At 34.4% G+C, this 24,699-nt stretch overlaps 1 long non-coding RNA gene across 1 annotated transcript in view; it reads right to left on the reverse strand.

Annotated features, from left to right (window-relative positions):
* The window catches only part of LOC116575402, a 72,264-nt gene that overhangs the window by 43,034 nt on the left and 4,531 nt on the right, over window positions 1–24,699 (reverse strand). The window contains exons 2-3 of the long non-coding RNA XR_004279755.1: window positions 24,510–24,629; window positions 297–478 (exon numbers count right to left, since the gene is read on the reverse strand). This is a non-coding gene — a long non-coding RNA (uncharacterized LOC116575402). The remainder of the gene's footprint in view (window positions 1–296; window positions 479–24,509; window positions 24,630–24,699) is intronic.

Here is a 24,699-nt window from a genome sequence, read left to right on the forward strand (position 1 = left end):
CTGAAGATGGACTTCCCCACCTTGACCCTGCCACAGTATTTTTTTTGTCTTGTTTTGTTTTGTTTGTTTTTAATATGATAAAAATATTGTGGAATTAGGTATGGCTGAGCCTTGTAAATATATAACAAACTACTGAGCTAAGTAATTTTAAATGGTGAATTTTAGGATATGTAAGTTTTATCTTGCTTAAAATGTGAGTGTGTGTGTGTGTGTGTGTGTATTTGTGTGTATATAAATTAATAGGACAAAGTAAGAAATAGACAAAATATAAAATAATTTTGGAAATCTTAACATACCTCTTTATATGGCTGGCAAAGCAAGTAGACCAAAAAACAAAACGAAACATTAAATAAGGATCCAGTTCTGAACAGAAGTATTAAAATTTTTGGCCAGAAAGCATGTAGAGAACCTTGCTTGCAATGATGAAAGACTTCACATATTTCTCAGATTTATGCAGAAGTTTCCATGACTGGTAGACCTAGAACCATAAAGAAAATGTCAGTAAATAAATACTGAAATATTCAGAGCCTATTCTTGGACAACTATAAATTTAAGTTAAAAATTGTTAACAAAGATGGGGCGCCTGGGTGGCTCAGTGGGTTAAGCCGCTGCCTTCGGCTCAGGTCATGATCTCAGGGTCCTGGGATCGAGTCCCGCATCGGGCTCTCTGCTCGGCAGGGAGCCTGCTTCCCTCTCTCTCTCTCTGTCTGCCTTTCCGTCTACTTGTGATTTCTCTCTGTCAAATAAATAAATAAAATCTTTAAAAAAAAATTGTTAACAAAGAATAACTAGAAAACAATACTGGAAATTTTTTTTTTAAATATACTTCAAAAGTATCAAATATGGAAGAAAACACTTAAAAGTGGATCAATAATCTAAGTCAACTCTATCCTAAACTGATAATAATGAGAATAAGTAAATGCAAAACTAGGATATAATTAAATTTCTCCAAGTCATATTTATAACTTTAATGTATGTATTAGGAAACACCAAGAATTGGAATTAGGTGCCTAAGCATTTCTAACTCAGAAAGATAGACAACAAACAGCAAATCCCCTCCTACAGATGTGAGACAGAAAGCACTGATGATAAGAAAGAAATGAAATAGACAATAGAGAACATTATCAAAGCCAGAAATTAATTATTTGAAAAGACTAATGCAATTTTTTTTTTCATAGAAAATGGGGAAAGTACAATTAAACAAAACTGGAAATGATAAAGGAGACATTGTTAGTAACAAAAAATTAATAAGATGATACTGTGAATAACTGTATGCCAAGCAATTTCATAGCTTAAAGGAAATGCATAATTTTGGGGACAACAATTCTATTACCTGAAACAAGAAAAAATGGAAAATTTGAGTATTCCAGTATCTGTTAAAGAAAATGAACATGTTATTAAAAACCTTCCTACAAAGGAGACATCTATCTCAGTTAGATTCACCAGTGAAGTCTCCCAACATAAGAAGAAATAACACCCATGTTGAACAAAATTTTCGAAAGTACACAGAAAAAGGGCAACATTTCTTATTTTTTTTAACATCTTAATTTTATTTTTTTCAGTGTTCCAAGATTCATTGTTTATGCATCACCCCCAGTGCTTCACGCAATCCCTGCCATCCTTAAAACCCACTGTCAATGGGCGCCTGGGTGGCTCAGTGGGTTAAGCCGCTGCCTTCGGCTCAGGTCATGATCTCAGAGTCCTGGGATCGAGTCCCGCATCGGGCTCTCTGCTCAGCGGAGAGCCTGCTTCCCTCTCTCTCTCTCTTTGCCTGCCTCTCCATCTACTTGTGATTTCTCTCTGTCAAATAAATAAATAAATAAATAATCTTAAAAAAAAAACAAAAAACAAAAAACCCACTGTCAAGCTCACCCATCTTCCCCACCCCCCTCCAAAACCCTGTTTTTTCCTCAGAGTTCACAGTCTCTCAATGCTTTTTCCTCCCCTCCAGTTTACCCCAATTCACTTTTCCTTTCCTTCTCGTAATGTCCTCGATGTTATTCCTTATGCTCCACAACTAATTGAAACCATATGATAATTCACTTTCTCTGCCTGACTTATTTCACTCAGCATAATCTCCTCTAGTCCTGTCCATGTTAATACAACAGTTTGGTATTTATCCTTTCTGATGGCTGTGTAATGTTCCATTGTAGATATGGGCCATACTTTTTCTATCCATTCATCTGTTGAAGGGCATCTTGGCTCTTTCCACAGTTTGGCAATTGTAGACATTGCTACTAGAACATTGGGGTACACATGGCCCTTTTATTCACTACATCTGTATCTTTAAAGAACTCCTCAAACTCAATACCAAAATACATATACTTATGTCAAAAAATGGTCAGAAAATATGAACAGATGCTTCTCCAAAGAAGATATACAAATGGCTAACAGACACATGAAAAAATGTTCATCATCATTAGCCATCAGGGAGATTCAAATCAAAACCACATTGAGATACCACCTTACACCAGTTACAAAGGATAAAATTAACAGGACAGGAAAAAAAAGCAAGTGTTGGAAAGAGTTGGTGGGAATGCAAGTTGGTGCAGCCACTTTGGAAAACAATGTGGAGATTCCCAAAAAAATTAAAAATAGAGCTACCCTATGACCCTGCGATTGCACTACTGGATATTTACCCCAGAGGCAACATTTCTTAACAATTATTGCTAAGATCAATATATTCTTGACTCTAAAGTTAACATGCAGGAAATTATAAATAAAGGAAATTATAAATCAGTCTCTTTCATATTCATAAATTATTGATACTTAATGTATTGGCAACCATATCCAGATATATAGTGTTATTTAATCAAATGTAGACTTCTGTATTCTTTCTTCTTGTGCAGATTATTTTTCACATTTCACATCTCTCTTGCAGTTGAAAAGAAGTACTTTTTGCTACATTACTAATGAGTAGATGACGATGATATATATTTATAATATACAAGTCATTAGTTAATATTGTTTAAATCCTCAGACTACTTAATTTTTTTCACTTCAAATTTTTGGATTTAGAATAATAAGTTATATTACTTTATTTCGGATGAGTTTTGTCTGCCTCTCTATCTCTCCCTTTATTTCCTGTAGTTTCCACTTTAGAAATTTTGCTACTATGCTATTTGGACACTAGATATTTAGACCTATTCCATGAGCATTATGAATTCCAACCTTTTAAACTATAAATCTGTCTCATTAATGTTTGAAGGCTAAATTCTACCTTAATTGATAAACTTCTGTTTTCTTGTTTGCATTCGGAATATATTTTGTTGGTCATTTTTTTAGCCTCTTCATGCCCCTCATGTCTATGTCTTTTAATAGAAATAATGATATTAAAAACAAATACTCATAATACTCTGCCTGGCATTATTCCAAGTGATTTTACATGTCTTAACTCATAGTCCTTAAGACTAGAATCAGCTACATAATTTGGAGGACAAAATGCAAAATAAAAACAGAGAGCCTGCTGTTTAAAAATGAGAAGAAAGTCGGGGTACCAGGTGTCTCAACTGACTAAACGTCCACTGACTGTTGTTTTCAGCTCTAGTCATGACCTCAGGGTCTTGGGATTGAGCCTGAATCTGGCTCCAAACTCGGCCCAGAGTCTCTTTGTCTTCCCCCCTATCCCCCTCATTTTCCCCTTCTACTCCTCCCTCACCAGCTCTGTCTTTTTCTTTTCAGATAAATAAATATCTTTAAAAAAATTTTTAAAAATGAGTAAGAAAGTGCTTTAATAACAGGTGCTGAATTATAAAGCTTTTTTCTTTCTTCCTCTTGTGAAGTTTTTTTTTAAATGTTACTTAATGTCATTCTAAGTAAAAAATTGAAAATTAAAATTATTAACATGAATTTTAGCCTTCATCCTTATACTTTACAATGCCTATTTTAGATTTTACTATTTTTTTAGCCTCTTTAACTCCATTTCTTTTTGGTTTACCTCTGGCATAAAGGACATAAATCTAATACAGAAAAAAACTCCAGCGTACATAAAGTTAATATAGAAAAACAAACAACAGACAAAAGCATATTAAAACACTTCAATTGACTATAAAACACATAAAATAAATGTAATATAAAATACAATGAAGGAATTATATGAAAGAAAAGAAGAAATTCAAAATCAAAATATAAATGAAGGAATAATAGGAAAATGTTGAATTTCAACTTCCTGAAATCAGAAAAGGAACAAAAGAAATGACAAAGCAATCTCAAAAATAAAGAGTAGTTGCAGGATATCCAAAATGTATATGACAAAAAGTACAGTTAAGAGCAGAGATAGAAAGGAAAAGAGCAAATAAAAGATGGTGGTAGATACAGGCAACAGACAAATATATTTCAGAATATTAAAACTGGAAACTCTTAAGGAGAAAAACAGTTTAATATAATAATGCTACAATTGAAAACTGTTTCAAGAAGACAACCTAATTGAACATATTGAAGGTGCACTAGTAAAGATGACTCAGGTTGGTCATGTAAAACCTAGTAAGCTATTAGAAAAAAAAAAATTGTAGGGGCGCTTGGCTCAGTGGATTAAGTGTCTGCCTTTGGCTTAGGTCATGGTCCCAAGGATCTGGGATTGAGCTCCACATTGGGCTCTACTCATTAGTGAATCTGCTTCTCTTCTTCTGCCTTTTCCCCAACACTCATTCTCTCTCTTGCTCTGCACTCTCTCTTAAATAAAATATTAAAACAGAAAAAAATCTAAATGTAGAGGGTTAAAAAGGAAATTTGTCAAGGAAAAATTGTTTAAGGTGTCTATAATCTTTTTATTTTTATTTTTGCCTTTAAAATTTATTTATTTATTTAAAATTCCATTAGCCAACATATAGTACATCATTAATTTTTGATGTAGAATTCTATAATCTTTTTTAAACAAAACTAAAAAAATGCATGTATGTTGATTTTATTATACAATGTTTATACACGCTATGTTTAAATATTTATGATGTATTTATATAAGAAATATTTTTGAATATGTATAATTATATCTATGAGTTTGCATATTCATAAATATGTCATATACCAAATAAATATATATGGATATAATGGATATGTGTGTACATATATATAAGCTTATGCTCTCTCCCTCTCTCTTTCTCTCTCTCTATATATCTGTATATATGTATATATACATATATATAAAACACACATGTATATTCAATACTCTAAAATCAATGAAACAATTAATAAAGATATACGTGGATGATATGTGTGTATACTTCTATAAATTACTCAAAGGACTATTCAAATGTAGAAACAACCAAATCATATTTATCATTCAAAATTTCTTTGATGGTTAACTCTATAATGTTAGGTAGGTATTGAGTATATTAGTATATTTTGGTTATAAATAATATATGAAATATGCCCTATATTATAAGCATTGAGTTAACACTGAGAATTGCAGATAAATAAAATACCCTAAAAAACCATTGGGCTTTAATTCACTTAACTGCTGTCAGTTATTTTTATCATTTGGTTCCATTGTGTTTGGGAATTAGGAAAAATGAATCAGCTGAATAATAATTCACATATTAATAAAATATTGACTACTTGTATTTGAACATTGTGTAGGAAAAAATCTGCAATGTCTTACTGCTCATTTGAAGTGTCAGATGTTTTCAAGTCTCTCTTTTGGGAGTGATCAAGCACTAAAGATTCTGAAGGAATATATGAGGTGGGGAGAAGGTAACTAAAGCTTTGTTCCTGTGGGGCCAGAGAGAGACATTGATGACTTTAGAGAAAAACTTTCTAATTGTTTTTCATAATTAGCAGCAAGTAATATTCTGTTGATAAGTATGTTTTGTTCCAACTTTGTAAATCAGACCTAAGCATTTGAAATTCATATTATAATAAAATATTACAATATATATATATATATACATATATATACACAATATATATTCATCATATTAAATAATAACATATATTCTCTGTCTTCATGTGACACAAAGAAATACCACTCAGCTCTTAGTTCAAATTCCTTTTTGCATCTTGCCTACTGGAAATTGTAATGGGAAGAAGAAGAAAGAGCATTAGTTGAGTGAAGTAGAGGAAGAAAATGATGGGGACAAGGTCTTGTCATTATTTTTTTATAAAGCCCTCATAAAAAAATATATATGTGTGTGTATGTGTATATATATATATATATATATATATATATATATATATATATATATCTTTAGCATCATTTTATCTGTAGCATCCCACAGAAGAGGGAGCTTTTAGGGACTCTATGTACGTTCTTGTAATTTTCATTACGATGAACGAACTTCCTATTTTGGGATATATGTATATCTACTAATGGAATATCTATGGTGTTGGATAATGTGAGTTTACAGATAAACTAGTTATATATGTTGCAAATGATCACATTTAGCCAGCCATCTGTCCCTTAAATATATTAAGACTTATGCAAAGTTTCAACATCTGTGTGTGCATATATATTTTTATACATTGCTGGTAAAATGCTGACAAGAGTGGAAAACAAAAATGATAAACCAATGAAACTTCAAAGAACTTTGCTTTTTTGAATTCATATAGATTTATCTCCTGCTTCTAAAGTACATCTGTTGTTGTCTTTACTGAAATTCTAAAACTAATCAAAATCCTTTTGAGGAAAAATGAATTGAAATTAAATTTTAAATGCTTTGTAAATTTGTAAGTTTATTTGTAAATATACCCAGTTGAACTAGATTTTTGACAACCAGTGAGATGATATGCCATAAGCAATGCGTAGACATCCAATCACTTCTTAAAAAGTCACTACTTATTAACCTTATTAAAGAGTGAAGGTAGTTATTTGCTATGGCTATATTTTTTCTACACAGGGAAAAACATTAACACACAATATGCACACACACCATCAATCAGATAAGAGACAGCTTTTAATTTTTTATCTGAATAATATACCCAATATCTGAATATATATCTGAAGAGTCTATGAAAGTCCTAAATTTCTCTCTATACTTGGAACAAACAAAGAGAAAAAGAAAAAGAGAAGGAAAATGGAAAGAAGAAAGGAAGGAAAGAAGTGGGAAGAAGAGAAGGGAAAGTGAGGAAGAAAAGAAGGATTCTAGAGAATGTCAGAAAAAAAAACAAAAGAAGGGAAGGGGTTGAAAGGAACAACTTCTCAAGAACAAAATAATTAAATAACTCATATAAAAAGGTGTTTAGGATTTAAAAAGTTAGCAGCTGAGGTAAAAACAGTTCTTACAAAATCTTGGAAGTAGTCTTAATCATACTATTTTCACGTGGGGACTGAACTTTGATCTTAGAATATAGGGTAGAATGTATTTATTCTGAGAGAGATGTCACATTTAACTTTAAGCCATACAGAATAAATGCTATTTAAATCTTGGCCAGGTGAGACTCTCACATAGCCAATAGGGAATGGCAAAATAGGTGCAGTGAGGTATCCGTGTGTTTCTGACGGAGACAAAAGCCCATTAAAAACCTGAGAGAATAGGATAGATCATTATCTGAGATTATATAATCACTGTTGTCATTTGAGTTTGCAGTATACATCTTTTTTTTTTTTTTTAAGATTTTATTTATTTGACAGACAGAGATCGTAAGTAAGCAGAAAGGCAGGCAGAGGGAGGGAGGCAGGCTCCCTGCTGAGCAGAGCGCCCTATGTGGAGCTCAATCCCAGGACATCGGGATCAGGAGCTGAAGGCAGGGGATTTAACCCACTGAGCCACCCAGGCACCCCGCAGTGTACAGCTTCTTGAAAGTAGGTATGTCTGAAGCATTTTGAGCAATTTTCTGTACACTGAATATTCATCCCTTAATTGTTGATAATCATAGCAATATATCTAAGGGAACTACAAGGTGGACACTGATATTGCATTACAAACAGCAGTTAAACAGTCTCATGAGGAATGCAAAAGCCTTTTTGAGTGTCAAAACTGTGAAGCAAGTTTTTAGTCATTTTCTGTAAGGAAATTATCATTATTAAGGAAACTTACATTTAATTAATGATTTCCATGTAATTGTACATAGTTAGCCACCATTTTAGCAACATTACATTATTGTAATAGGTTACATTATTTATTACTAGATAAAACCATCAGGAAATTCCAGGGGCCCTGGAAACTTCTCAAGATTTAGGGAAAATTGATTTACTTGTGTAAGGATCAGAAAATTTCTGAAATTGTTACCCCCAGCATCGCCAGAATCTTGATATTCTTTGTCTTGTATCCATATTTAAACAAACAGACACCTCTCCTGGAGGGTTTGGAAATTATTTCCTGCAGGATTGAATAAAAGTGCTACCATGGGGTACAGGCATCTTCTTTCAACAGCTGATTTCATAAAACAGAGCCTTAGGATTCCGTAAGGAGGAGTCAGACAATGTATTTCTCATTTCAATTCTATCTGCCTTTTATTCATGGAGTGTAGTATTAGATTCTCTTTCAGTCCAAGTTTATGGCAATATTCTGGTATTTTATAGTTTTCTGGACATACACATGTATAATAGTATAATGTGAAAAACTGGAAATTATGTTAGTCAGAGTACCCCCATATACATTTTGAAATGTCCTGGAATATCCTTTCTAATTTTGGATAGATTTGGTGACTTGAAGATAGTTTCTATTTTCATTTTTTAATTCCTTATCAAAACTTGCCTTATCAAACCTTAGCCTATCAAACCTTATCTCTGTCTGCTACCTTTCACAAAATTATCAATGCAAAATACTTTTTTCTTGTAAATATTTTTGATATTTTTCTGAGCACCTCGATTTGGTTGCTGTTTGCTTTTGAGACCCATGTTTTATAGACTTAATCTATAGTATGTTTAGTTTTTGCGTCATTATATATATTTTTTCCTGTACTTGCCAGTAATCATACAGAGCATGACTTCTTAACAAAAGTGAACTTTTTCTTTTCAGATAAAAGCTTTGTTTGGCTTTATATATTGTCAAGGCTATAAGTGTCCATTAACTCTCAATTTAACAATTTAGGAAATAAACTGATCAGACCTGAATATTAAAAATAATATCTATGAAAACTGATATAATCTGGCAGAGTTATCTTTAACTGGTATAACATGAAGCGTCCCTGAGCATACTCTGATATTAAGATTAAATGCCTTTTATTGTTTGTCATGATCTATGTACTAATTTTTTTCAGAGATTTTATTTGTTTGAGAGAGAGAGAGACAGAGACAGACAGATATAGTGAGAGATAGTGAGAGAGAACAGGAGCTGGGAGGAGACGGAGAAGCAGGCTCCCTGCTGAGCAAGCAAACTGATGGAGGACTTGATCCTAGGACCCTGGGATCATGACCTGAGCTGAAGGCAGATCCTTAAACAACTGGGCCACCCAGGTGCCCTGTACAAATGTTTTAAAAATATTCGTATGACTATAGTTTTACAAAAAAGCACAAAAATTGGCAAGTTAAATCCTCACACCGTGATTGTATACTTAAACATTTGAGGTATTTTAAGTCAGTTAATGTTCATAAGGTGATTTTTTGTATAAAATTTTTTACCAACAAAAGGGATTCCCATTATAAAATAGGAATTCCCCCAGCAGTGTTTGTATATTCTGCACTTATTCTGCAGGAAGATAGTTATTCTGTAACTTTCTCATCACAGTTACAACTGATAATTTTTAGAGCATCTTCCTCAACTTCTATGTATTTGTGACTTTAAAACTTGCATGAATAAACAATGAGGCAATAAATATTATTGGTACTAACAGAGATAAGGATCAAATATTTGATGAGTTTTGGAAGCAATAGCTACTTTAGAATTTAGGCATCTAACTGAATGTCTGAAGTGAGCACTAGAGGATTTAAAACAATATCAAAGATGTAAGCACATAGACAAAAGTATAGAACATGTAAAAGATAAAACTTGGTGTTGGGTAAATATCATTCTATATATATATGTATTTTTTTCTTTTCAAATAAATTTTAACGTTTATATGTGTATATCTATAGGGCATGATATTTACCCAACACCAAATTTTATCATATATATATATATCTTATATATATATATTTATATATTTATCTTTTATATATATATGCTTCATTAGAGCAATATATTAGAGAATAATCTAATCTCTATTAGAGAATATATTAGAGAATAATCAATATAGAAGAGCTTTTCTATCTGTCCAGCTTTTGTCAAGTTAACACACATTAAAATAGTGATTTTACTTCATCTTATTTCATGTAAACACACCTGCTGGAATACATTCAGTTATAGGCATTTGAGTCCTAGGAGTAAATAGATAAATGAAAAACAGGAGCTCACAGCAAAAGCAATATGAAAGATTAAGAGAGTGAACAGATAGACTAATGAAAGGATTAAAATATCTCAAATTTTATGAGCTAGAACAAGCAAAGTCTACCAGGGGACATGAAATCTACATATAAATATCAAGTACTTGTAAACATGGATCAGGAAAATAATTTTTAGCCCAAAAGTAAGAACAGGAAAACTGGACAAAAACATAAAACAAAATGTACAGGATATTTGAGAAACAACGACATTACTTCAAAAAGATTATATAGACATAGTTTTTTGATTCTTTTGGAAATAGCTTCATGGTGAACTGGGTGGTGTAAAGGCAACATACTTGCCTATATCAACTCAATTGAGAAATGCACTGTAAAATATGTAGGAAAAATTAAATTTAAAGAAGTAGCTGTGTTTTGCTCTGGTGTTTTTGTTTTTTTGTTTTTGTTTTTGGCAAAACATCTGTGGCACACATATTAAGCTGAAAAATATATTTTTTAGTTCTATGATTATGTGAACTTCATGGTAAATAGAATATTTAGATCTTAGCTTTTTGATAATAGAAAAATGGAGGAATTAAAAAACATCATTAATCGAGTAAAATTAATATGTAATATATACATTTTAATATCTAAGGACCCTATATCAAACTGTGGACTATGTTCACAAAAGAGCAAAGAGCATCTACTTAAGACAATTGTATATTTCTTGATGTTGGACATCTCCTTGTCCTGTCCACTTCTGGGCTTTGATTTTGGATTTTAAATATTAACATTCTCAGCTCCTGTCTTCCTTTGGGGTCACCTCTCTCATAATCCCAACTTTGATTATTAGATCCTTCATTTTAAAATTTTCTTACCCCAGATTCTAGTGTAATACTAAATTGCAGTTATTTACACAAGTTATTTATTAATTCTTTTACTTTCTGCAGACATAGTATCAATTTCCAGTGTCTGCTTAGGACACTGTAATGAGAAGATTTTTGATTGCAGAGAGAGAAATAGGCAGCCATTTACTTATGTATAACTTGGTGTAGAGGGAGGAAGTGGCAACCCTTGGACCAAGGAGGAACCAGTCTTAATTATATTCCATATGATTCTAAAGCATATATTCATATCACCTCTTAAGTGACTTGTTAGGGTAATTTTTGTTAGGGTCCATGATCAAAGGAATGAGATTGATACAAAGCAAAGGTCAAGCAAAGCTTTATTTTGCACCAAGCATCCAGAATCAAACTGACCGGTCAGGGCTGTCTCTTACAAAGAGGCGACCCCTCCCAGCCTCACAGACTAACTTTTATAGCGGTGGTTGAGCCTGGCTATACACAGGTGACCAATGAGATTGCAATACACAGAGAAAACAGAGAAAACTGCACAGTCATCCTAGGTCAGCTATACTGGTGGCCAATTGAATTTCAGTTTACCTAGTAGATATATGCACGCCCCACTGATTGGATGTCTCCACCTGGCCTGTCCTGCCCTTGTATCTAGGTTTTGCAAGTAAGTTCCTCTGGGAGGGGAAGGGTCAATTCAATCTATGTTCACTGCATAAACTCAAAATGGCTCTCTCTCCTAAGTAGGCCCTTACATTACCCCCTTTTCTTTGGAGATTAGTCAAATCCTTGACTTTTCAGCTAGTTCTATGTTCTCCTTTTGAAAGGGGTTATATTGAGCATGTACGATTAATGTTTTTATTGCTCTAATTTTCTTTTAAACAAATGACATTAGGACGTTTATAATGCAGGGGCCAAAAAATAACATTAGTGCACGGTCGGCTAATGAGTTAGCCATTCACCGCTTTGTATAACCTTTTTCATTTTTCCTAATTCTGTTTCATGTTTTCCTAATTTTGTTCCCATTATTCCCACTTATACTTTTTTGTCTTATGAGGTGACTCAAAAACACTTACACAAACAGGTAACAATAGGAGCAACAATGAATTCATAGTCTTTTGAGTCTTAGCTTTAGTCCGAGGTCAGTGGGATCCATCAGCTGCGGCTTCCACCTCTGGGCAATGTCCTTGTCCTCAGCTCCTTTGACTTGACCCGCGTGAATCCAGGCCCTGATGCCTTCTACTTTTATTGCCATGGTGGTGATCAGGTTGACAGTAAATGGTCCCTTCTAGCCAGGCTCCATGTTTCCCACTTGATGGCGATGTATCCAAACCAGTCCCCGGGTTGGAAAGGATGTGGTCCCACCTCCACCTCCATCTCAGTGTGGGCAGTTCAGATCCCTGTGTGGGCTCTTTTTAAAATAGACTGTAAAGCCTGCAGTGTCTGGAGTACAGACTGATCAGTCATTTCTACTAGGGCAACCTCTTGTAGCCAAGGGCAGAGTGGGGGGCGGAGGGGTCTCCTGAACATTATTTCAAATGGGGTCAGCTTGTTTAAGTAGGGTGTACACCATGCCCTGAGGAGGGTAAAAGAAAGGAGATCCACCCATCCACCACCAGTCTCTAGAATCAGCTTTGTCAAGGTCTCGTTAAGAGTCTGGTTCATTCTCTCTACTTGCCTGGAACTCTGAGGCTGATAGGCACAATGCAGTTTCCAATTAGTGCCCATGGCCTTGGCCAATGCCTGTGAGACTGAATTCACAAATGCAGGGCCATTGTCTGACCCGTTCGCAAGAGGCAGCCCAAACCTAGGAATTATTTCTTCTAGTGACTTTTTGGCTACCACTTCTGCCATCTCATGTTTGGTGGAAAAAGCCTCTACCCAGCCTAAAAAGGTGTCTACAAAAACTGACATATACTTGTGCCCGTATTTTCTGGGTTTCATTTCTGTAAAATCTATTTCCCAATAAAGTCCTGGTTCCTTACCTCTTTCTCTTTTCCCTCTTCCCATTCTAGTTCCTCCCACGTTAATTGCCTGGCATTGAGCACATCTATCAACTATATCCTGAACCATATGCCCTAATTTAGAAACCTGGAACTGCTTGCCTATAAGCTCCTTGAGTTTGTGTGTCCCCAAATGAGTACCCAGATGTATTTGGTCTACTAACTTCTTACCTAATCTTCCAGGAAGAATTATCTTTCCTGCTTTAATCTTAGTCCAGTCCCCTTCATAGTCCAATTTAGCCCATTTTTGTAAATACTTTAAATCTTCTTCTGAATAGTTCAATTTTTCTGGTACGGCTGGAGCTGGGAGTGTGACCAGCTCTTGCACTGTTTCGGGCTGCTTGCTTTGTGGCTCGATTTGCTAATTGGTTTCCTTTTGAAATCAGATCAGTCCCCTTTTGGTGTCCCAGGCAATGCATAATGGCCACCTCTTTTGGGTCCCAAATAGCCTGGAAGAGAGCCAATATTTCTCCTCTGTTTTAATTCCTTTTCCTTCAGCTTTTCTGGAAATTCTTACCCATTTCAGTTCCAGGATTTCAACAAATAAAAACCTGTATTTGTTCTGAAAGTCTCCCACATCAATTTCCTTTAAGGCGGAATTCATCTTACAAGAGAATTAAAACAATTACAAATGACAAAAACTCAGAATAGTTATGGTTAAATATCAAGTGATGACCCTTATCAAAACATTAAAACTTTAGGAAATGTATAGAACGTCTGGAGTAGTTACAGCGTTTACCCAAATGTAACCCAAGGTTTATCATTGATTTAGCAGTACTTCCTGAGTAACTTAGCATTTCAAGGAAAAGCCTTATGAGTCAAAGAGATCTCATTTACAATTCTGGGTGGGCAAAGAGAAAACCATTTACATTTTCTTAGAAATATCTCAATCTCTAGTGAAGACTAAATATTAACCAATTGTGAACTGTTGCAACAGCAGTTAAGCACAAAACATGTTTACCAACAGATTTCAAAAGCACAAACCCAGTTCCAGCAACCAGCGCCCTAGCATTTTATCCCATTTGGTTAAGACCTAGAGGTCCAACAAATTTAATTCCATTTGTCATCCAAGTAAATCTTTAAAGTTTCAGGTTACCAAAGACTTTGAGAGCTACTGTAACAATTACCCATTAAAATCCTAGAACAGACAATTAACCATCAGTTTTAGTCATCTCTTTGCTAACAGATTTCATGTTACACCTGGGCCCACTCCACTTCAGATGTCATGCTTTCCCACCAGCAAGGTTGGGGGGGGGGCACTAGGCAGTCCACATTGGGCCAGAGAAGACAGGAACATCCCCAAAACAAATGGAGTTTCGGCAGCTGCTTGGGAATATACCCTAAAGTCTCTGTCTTGAGTTAGACTAACCACAGTTGGCTCCAGTTATAGCCATTAAAAGTCAGAGTCCCCTCACTCTCTGCTTGTCCCATTTCTCTGCAGCAAATAACACAACAGACAACAAAAAGACAATACAAAGACAACCGCAGGCCCAGTGGTCCTGCCACCGGTGGGGACTTTCTAGGGGAACTCGAACCCCCTGGAGATCTACCAGTAGAGGGAAGGGGTGTCCCCACATCCACTCCAGCCCTGAGGAGCATGACTGCATCCAGCTTCTCCCTGGTGGGCCATACCCTGGAGCTCCACAACCAGACAGACAGACAGACAGGATCCCGAGAACTTACCTCCAAAGGCTTTTTCTAGAAATTCTGATGCTGGCTCAGTTCTCATCATTTGATCCCGGACGAGCCCCCAATGTTAGGGTCTGTGCTCAAAGGAATGAGACTGATATAACGTGAAGGTCAAGCAAAGCTTTATTACACACCAAGCATCGAGAATCAAACCGACCGGTCAGGGCCATCTCTTACAAAGAGGTGACCCCTCCCAGCCTCACAGACTAACTTTTATAGCGGTGGTTGAGCCTGGCTCTACACAGGTGACCAATGAGATTGCAATACACAGAGAAAACTGCACAGTCATCCTAGGTCAGCTATATGGGTGGCCAATTGAATTTCAGTTTACCTAGTAGATATATGCCCACCCCACTGATTGGATGTCTCCACCTGGCCTGGCCTGCCCTTGTATCTAGGCTTTGCAAGTAAGTTCTTCTGGGAGGGGCAGGGTCAATCTAAGTTCACCACATAAACACAAAATGGCTCCCTCTGGCTAAGTAGGTCCTTACAATTTTATTTTCTGTTTAAACAGCTCTAGCACAAATGCATCTTTTACTCCTTACTTTACATTGTAATTTGGGTATTTCTAAATGTCTTAAATGTGAAATCTCCACCACAAAGCAGTTGGTTCCCATTGGTCATGACCACTCCTTGTAGTGGTAAGCATAGTGCCTTATGAGAATGGTGATTTCAATAAATATGAACTAAATAAATGAAGGATAAATGTGAATTGGCTTCAGTTTTCTCACCATTGCAATGAGAGAATTTATCTGAATAATTATTATTCTCACTCAGATTATAACTAAGATTAGTGTGGTAAATCATGGTCATGTTCTAGGAAGAAGATGGAGTTTAGTTCAGAGATGATATCAAGTAATATCCAAGAATTTTTTTCATGATATAGAAAAAATTACTGAGGCCTTAAGACAGTGGAGATACCAGAATGAAAAGTAGACAGGATTTGAGAAAATATAATCTTATTTCTGAATCTCTAGATGAAACATAAATTAAAAGTTAGGGTTAAAGATTAGAAAATTTTAGGGATTGGATAATCAGAAGATTTATATTGCTTCTCATTCATCTCCCATAACTGTGTACATACACATTCCAAGTTAATTGCACTTAAAGAATGATGATGAGTATATCTAAATTGTATCTAAATTGGGGTGTGAGTGTAGTCTTGGTAGTTTCAGTTTTACTATGGTGGCAAAAGCTGTCTACAGCTATAGTAATCAAAACAGTTTGGTAGTGCTGAAATGTAGACATGAGCAGAACAGAAAAAGATCCAGAAATAGACTCACATATTATATTGTCAATTAATTTTGAAAAAGTTGCCAAAGTTCTTCAATGTATAAATTCTATTCATTGTAAATATAAACCCTTACCTCACATTATAAACAAAACATTAACTTAAAATGGATCATCAGCTTAAGTTTAAAACCTAAAAGAACCTGAAAGTGTAAGTCTTTTAGAAGAAAAATGAGTGGTCATTTTTGCTACATTGGGATAGACAAAGCTTTCTTAGACACAAAACAAAACAGGTGAACTATTATTTAAAATCAGTACATTGAATTTCATGACAAGTATTTTTTAAAACTTGGTGTTCAAAAAGCATCATTAAAAAATGAAAATGCCAGCAATAGAAAAAGAGAACTTATTTGTGACACATATAAAATGTTTAGTATGAAATAGTATTATTACTCTGGAAAAATATTCAGGAGTTTCCTTCTCTCTCTCTCTCTTTTTTAAGATTTATTTATGTATTTATTTATTTGAGAGAGAGAGGGAGAGAGAGAGCGAGCGCACTGGGGAGAGACAGAGACAGAGGGAGCAGGAGAGAGAAACCCAAGTTGAGAGAAACCCAAGCTTATATCCTACTGAGCGAGGAGACAATGCCTGCTAGATTTCAAGGACCCTGAAATCAGGACCTGAGATCACAACCTGCGCTGAAACCAAGAGTTGGCAGTTTAACCAACAGTGCCACCCCGGCACCTCAGGCAGTTTCTTAAATAGTTAAAAATTCACCTACATATAAACCAGCTTTCCACAGCTAGCTAACTACCCAAAGGAAAGTAAATTTCCATACAAAGACTCATATATAAATGTATATATTTTATTCTAATATCCCAAATCTGGAAACAACTTAAATGCCCATAGGCGAGTAGGTAAAGTATAATATAGCCATATATTATTTAGCAATAAAAGGGAAGCAACTGCTGATACATGCAACTACATAAATTAAATAAAACAAAAGTATGGATGATTTTTCAAAATCCTATACTGAGGGAAAGCAACTAGGTAATGAAGATTATGTACTGAGTTTATATTTCTAAAATACTCAATTTAATCTATAAACACAGAAAAAAGATCAATGGTTGTCAGTGGATGGTGTGGAGAGGAAAATTGTGCTAGGGATCTTCAGGGATTGAGGAAATATTCTTTATCTTGGTGTGGTGCAGGTTTGTCAAAACTTTTAAGTTTGCCAGAACTCATGATGTACTCAAAATGTGTGCAATTTTTTGTATAACAATTTTACCACAAGAAAATGTGTGTTATTTTATAGTGCTTCCAAATACTCACTTATCCCAATTTAAGTTTTCTGCAGCTAAAGAAATATGGAAGTTATAGGCTTCTTGTTTAAATCTCTTCCTTTCCACACTGAATTCAATTGTGTGTGTGTGTGTGTGTGTGTGTGTGTGTGTATTATGTATGTATGTATGTATGTATTATTTCTTTTTTTTTAAATTTTTTATTCTTTATAAACATATATTTTTATCCCCAGGGATATTATTTTTTAATTTTTGTTTGTTTCAAGACTTATTTAAATTCTAGTTAGTTAGAGATGCTTGGGTGGCTCAGTCAGTTTAGTGTCTCCCTTGGGCTCAGGTCATAATCCCAGGGTTCTGGGATTGAGTCCTGCTCAGGCTCCTTGCTTAGCAGGAAGCCTGCTTCTCCCTCTGCCTCCTGCTCCTGCTGTTTGTGCTTTGTCTCTCACTCATACACACACAAAAATAAATAAATAAAATCTTTTAAAAAACAAATTCTAGGGGCGCCTGGGTGGCTCAGTGGGTTAAAGCCTCTGTTTTGGCTCAGGTCATGATCCCAGAGTCCTGGAATCGAGCCTGCATCAGGCTCTCTGCTCGTCGGGGAGCCTGCTTCCCCCTCTCTCTCTGCCTGCTTCTCTGCCTGCTTGTGACCTCTGTCTGTCAAATAAATAAAATCTTTAAAAACAAAAACAAAAACAAAACAAAACAAAAACAAATTCTAGTTACTTAACATATAATGTAATATTGTTTTCAGGTGAAAAATCTGAAATCTGAATCTGTAAGTGATTCATCACTTACATATAATATATAATACTCAGTGCACATCACAACAAATACCCTCCTAATTCCCATCACCCATTTAGCCCACCTCCCACCTGTCTCCCCTCTATCAACCCTCAGTTTGTTCTCTATAGTTAAGAGTCTCTTATGGTTTGCCCTCTTCTTTTTTTTTTTTTTCTTCCCCTATGGTCATCGGTTTTCCTTCTGAAATTCCACATGGTGAGTGATATCATATGGTATTTTTCTTTCTCTTTTTTTCTTAATATCACTCTAGCTCCATCTATGTCATTGCAGATGGTAAGATTTCATTCTTTTTCATAGCTGAGTAGTATTCCTCTGTGTGTGTGTGTGTGTGTGTGTGTGTATTTTATCATTTCTTCTTATCCATTTATCAGTCTATGGACATTTGAGCTCTTTCTATAATTTGGCTGTTGTTGATAATGCTACTGTACACATTAGGGTGCATGTGCCCTTTCAAATCAGTACTTTTATATACTTTAGTACTTAATATCTAGTAGTGCAATTTAAAAAAGCAAATAATACCAAGATATTCCTATAGTTATTACATTGAATATAACCCAAAACAGCCTTAACGATGTTTTAAAAATGAGGCAAGTAAAAAAACTTCTTATTTAAATGTTTCATTATTAACCAATATTATTCAATGTATTAAATTTTTAAAAAAATACTCCAAAAAGTAGAATTTATCCAATTATTCTGTTTAAAATCATCCAACAAAAACAAACGGGAGAACATATTTTCCTATTTCTTTTTAGTCTTTAGCCTTTTAAAGACTCGTTATGACCAAAAAGAGAAAAGGTCACCTTTAAGGCATCAAAATAATTGAAGATTATTGTCACAACCTAAATCCTTATATTCCACATGATACTGAAGGAAGCCTAAGGCAAAACTAAAAAGAAAATTATGTAAAGGCTATTAGGGATAAGAAAACCTGTGTGTACTGGGTAGAAATAATACTTGATATGAATGAATGAATGAATGAACAGCAATCACGCTTACTTAAATAATCCAAACAATACAGTCAAAGACATTTAAGGATACCTTAACACATTGCTTGACAAGTTATAAGTATTAATTTTCCTCCCATTTTTAGATCTCTGTTAGACCTATAAATGTTGGAATCTGTAGAAAGTAGGCCATAGTCAGTATTTCCACTAGCATGTCTTAAATTCAGCCTAAAATCAACACTTCTGTTCCAAATTTTTAATTAATTCTTTTAAAATAACTTTCTTGTGCTGCCTAATGTTTTCGACTTTGGTAAATGTGTAAGAAAACAATGAGGACATAGCTTCAGTGATCCTATGGTCTTCGTTTAAATTTGAAAATTCCTGGTGGTTTTAGATATTTTGATTTTATAGTTCTCCTTGGTTATGATGAGAAAACAATGCATGGGTTGGCAGCTACATTTGTCTGAAATCTCCTTGCAATCTTTTTAATGTGGCACAACACTTATTATTTAATCTTTCTTAATAACCCCAATACTATGCACCTTGGGTTTCCAAATCCATGCTGTTGTTTTTTCCTGGATTTACTGAGGTATAACTGAGAAATAATATATATGGAATAAAGATAAATAAATAGATGAAATAATTACCATATATATGGTGAATAATTATCATATGTGCATATATAGTGAAATAATTACCAAAATCAAGCTAATTAACCTATTCTGCATCTTATATTGTTAGCTTTTTAAAACGAAAATACTTAATCTACTCTCAGCAAATTTCAAGCATACAATACAATATTAATTATAATTCACTGCGCTATACACTAGATCTCCAGAATTTATTCATCTTATAACTAGATGTTTATGTCTGTTTTTTCCAGTTTTGATGAGAAATAATTCACATATGTCATTGTATAAGGCATACAGCATGATTGTTTGATTTACATATATTGTGAAATGATTCCCACAATAGGTTCAGCTAATATCTATCTTTTTATATAGACACAATAAAAAGGTAAGAAGAAAATAAAGAAAAAAAACTGTTCTCCTTGTGATAAGAACTCGGGATATATTCTCTTAATGGCTTTCTATGTATCATAGCATGTTAGCTATAGTCATCATGCTGTACATTTCATCCTAGTGCTTATTTATCTTCTAACTGGAAGCTGGTACATTTTGACCACTTTCCTCCAGTTCTTCCTCCTTCTACCCCGTTCCTTTGGGAACCACAAGTCTGATCTCTTTTTCTATGACTTTATTCTTTTTTTTTTTTTTTAAGTTTCTACAAACAACTGATCTCATAGAGTATTTGTCTTTCTTTGTCTGACTTATTTCACTTAGCATACTTTCAATGTCCATTCATTTTATTGCAAATGGTTGGATTTCCCATTTTTATAGTTGAATAATATTTCATTCCATATATATACCAAACTTCTTTTAGTTTTCTTTTAAGTTTTTTAAGTTTTAAGTTTTTAAAGTTTCTTTTTAGTTCTTTTAAGTTTTTAATTTCAGTTCCAGTATTGTTAATATACAGTTATATTATTTTCAAGTGTATGATATAGTGATTCAACAGTTCTGTACATTACCTGTGGCTCATCATGATAAGCTTACTAATCCCATCACCTATTTTACCATCTATCTCCCCACCTGCCCTCTGGTAACCATCATAGTTAAGAGTCTGTTTCTTGATTTATCTGTTCCTTTGTTCATTTGTTTTGTTTTTTAAATTCCACATATAAGTGAAATTATATGGTATTGGTCTTTCTCTGACTGACTTATTTTGCTAAGCAAAATACTCTCTACCTCCATCCTTATTTTTGCAAATGGCAAAATTTTATTCTTTTTATGGCTGAATAATATTCCATTGTGTGTGTATGCCACATCTTCTTTATCTATTTATATATCGATGGACAGAGGCTGCTTCCATAATTTGGCTATTATAAATAATGCTATAATAAACATAGGGGTGCCTGAATATTTTTGAATTAGTGTTTTTGTGTTTTGGGGTAAATACCTAGTACTGCAATTCCTGGATTGTAGGGTAGTTATTATTTTTAACTTTTTGAGGATACTTCATGCTATTTTCCAGATTGGCTGTACCAGTTTGTATTCCCACCAATAGTGAGTGCATGGGTGTTTCTTCTTCTCCATATCCTCACCAACACTTGTTGTTTCTGGAGTTTTTGATTTTAGCCATTCTGACAGGTGTGGGGTGATATCTCATTGTAGATTTGATTTGTATTTCCCTGATAATGCGTGATGTTGAACATCTTCTCATGTGTGTGTTGGCCATTTGTATGCCTTCTTTGGTGAAATGTCTGTTCATGTCTTCTGCCCATTTTTTAATTGGATATTTTGTTTTTTGGGTGTTGAGTTTTGTAAGTTCTTTTTAAATTTTGGATACTAACCCTTTATCTGATATGTCATTTGCAAGTAACTTCTCCCATTCAGTAGGTTGCCTTTTAGTGTTGTTGATTGTTTCCTTTGTTCTACAGGAACTTTTTATTTTGATATAGTCCCATAGTTTATTTTTGTTTTTGTTTCCCTTCATTAGGAAATATATCTAGAAAAATGTTGCTGTGACCAGTATCAAAGACATTATAGCTTGTGCTCTCTTCTAGGATTTTTTAATTTTTTAAATTTTAAAAATTTATGTATTTATTCTTTTTTTGGAGAGAGCGAGAAAGTGAAAGAGAGAGCAAGTGAGCCTGATAGCAAGTATGAGCAGGGAGCCGGGGGAAGGACAAAGGAAGAAGCCAACTCCCCACTGAACAAGGAGCCTGGCATGATCCAAAGAGTATGAGATGCTTACCAGAGCCAAAGGCAGACACTTCACCTACTGAGCCACCCAGGCATCCCTCTTTTAGGATTTTTATGTTTTTTTCTCACATTTAGGTTTTTAATCCATTTTGAGATTATTTTTGTGTATTGACAAAAATTGGTCCAGTTTCATTCTTTTTCATGTAGTTGCCCAGTTTTCCCAATACCCTTTGTTGAAGGAACTGTCTTTGTTCCATTGCATGATCTTTCTTCCTTCGTTGATGATTGATTGACCATATATCACAACTTCTTTATCTATTCATCTATTGATAGACCCTTAGGTTGTTCCTGTATCTTAGCTATTGTAGATAACACTGCTGTTAACATGAAGGTACAGATATCTTTTCAAATTTTAACTTGTTGATACAGTCCCAGAAGTGGAATTCGTGGATCATATGGTAGTTGTATTTTTAATTTTGGGTGGGGGGATCTCCGTATTATTTTCCATAATAGCTGTTCCAACTTTTAAACCCACTGACAGTGCACAAGTGTTTCCCTCACTACATCCACACCAGCATTTGTTATGTCTTATCTTTTTTATTTTGTCCATTCTAACTGCTGTGAAGTAATATCTCATTGTGGTCTTAATTTGCATTTCCTAGTAAATAGTGATGTTTAACACTTTTTCATGTACCTGTTGACATATTTATATTGTCCTTAGAAAAATGTTCACTTAGGTCTTTTGTCCATTTTTTAATTGAGATATTTGTGGGTTTTTTTGTTTTTTTTGTTTTGTTTTGTTTTGAGTTATATTAACCCTTTATTAGATATATGGCTTCCAGACATTTTTTTTTTTCCATTCTGTCAACTGTATTTTCACTTTGTTGGTGGTTTCTTTTGGCTGTGCAGAATCTTTTCAGTTCGTATACTCTCATGTGCTTATTTTTTTATTTTGTAGCATTTGCTTTAGGTGTCATTTCCAAAAAATATGGTTGCGAATACTCATGTCATGTACGTTTGTTGCTATGTTTGCTTCTAGGAATTTCATGGTTTAAAGTCTTACCTTTAAGTCTTTAAAGATTCCTAGCAGTTGAACCCCACAGATTCCCCTACAGTCTGTGTGGTACTATATCAAAGTAGGGGATCCTATAAAATGATCCCCAGTACTTCTGGGTTCTCTTTCCCCACTGGAGGAAACAGTGGTTCAGGGGAGATCTCTCCATTTGGTGCTGTGCTGGTCTGGGAAAGGGACAGTGCAGTCAATGGATAGCCACCTTCTTTACTCTTCTAATGAAGTCTGTCTTGGTCGCTGTGGTGCAGAGAAGTAGTACTTCAGCCTCATACCTGTATTCTAGGATTCTCTCATGGTGTCTTATTCTTGAATAGATATTAGCATTATTCTTGTGAGGGGAAGAAGAGTCAGGAACATGTTGTCATCTTGTTGATGTCATTCTCCTGTTGTTTTTTATTGAAATCTGTTATTCCTGTCTCTTCAAAGAAATTTTGTAATGTTTGTAATGTTTCACATGATGCAGTCCACAGTATTAGCTCCTGTTGAATATAAATATTATTACCTACTTACTGTTCCTTTTGTAGAGGGATTCAGACCTAGTAGCATCCGTTCCTATAGTAAGATCAAACACTGGGTTTAGTTCATTCTCAATAACCCCTGTCCATAAGGTGCTGGAACAGTCAGTTACCTTTGCTACAATAGTCTATCCTTCATTTATGTTTTGAAGGAAATGGTATCCCAGATATGAATATTTACAATTTTCTTTGTTTTCCTTATTTATATTTGGCTTAAATAAGAAACCAAGGCCAGGGGCGCCTGGGTGGCTCAGTGGGTTAAATCCTCTGCCTTTGGCTCAGGTCATGATCCCAGGGTCCTGGGATCAAGCCCCACATCGGGCTTTCTGCTCAGTAGGGAGCCTGTTTCCCTTCCTTTCTCTCTCTGCCTGCCTCTCTGCCTACTTGTGATTTCTGTCTGTCAAATAAATACATAAAATCTTTAAAAAAAAAAAAAAAAGAAAAGAAACCAAGGCCATAAATATAGAGCAAATAGCATAAAAAACTATTAATATGAAAAAAGTACTGGGGTCAAACTTATTATGTGCCTTTTGCTTTTATTTTTTCAACAAATCAAAGTAAGGATGCATTTTACTCCTATTTCAAACATTTTCCTAATTATATGATTATATTTCTAATCATCTAAACTCAGTATTTTTCTTCTTTGTTCTTAAGTGTCATTATTTTATATAGTATCAGTGTTCACATTGAATGTTAATGTCTTAACTTTTAATATAATTGTCTCTGTAAAAATATTTCGGTCTTTAATTTTTCCCTCCTCTTTGTTATTTGATCAACTTTCATTTAGGAAATCTTTTTATTCTTAATTTTGTTTCACTGTTCTTTGTGCTTTTCTGAATATTTTACTTCTCAACAATTTAAACAATACTTTCCCTCACATTTTTAAATTTCTTTTACAAATACCTCTTTTTACTTTCTTTTTCTTTTAGAGATGTATTTTTTTCATCCTAACTTTACCCTCAGGATTTAACAAAGTCTCTTATTTTACTACCTTCTAAATGGGGTTTTGTTTTATTTTTTAAAATCTTTTGTCAAAGTTATGATTGACTAGGCTATTTACATAAAGATATTTACATGAGTTTCATAGCTACCAGAAAAATTACTTACTGCATCCATCTCTTCCAAGGACATCTGAATCTTCTTTTTTGAGACACCCTGGGGAAAAGAATTTGCTGTTCAGTGGTGGCTCCATGGATTCTGAGGAAGGGGCATTGTTATGCAGTTTGCCTAAAAAACAGAATTGCATTCATTGTGTCAGCTGGATTTGTGATTATATTCTCACTCTTGAAGACAATGG

The sequence above is a fragment of the Mustela erminea genome, chromosome 16, assembly GCF_009829155.1.
Source record: "Mustela erminea isolate mMusErm1 chromosome 16, mMusErm1.Pri, whole genome shotgun sequence".
Classification (NCBI taxonomy): domain Eukaryota; kingdom Metazoa; phylum Chordata; class Mammalia; order Carnivora; family Mustelidae; genus Mustela; species Mustela erminea.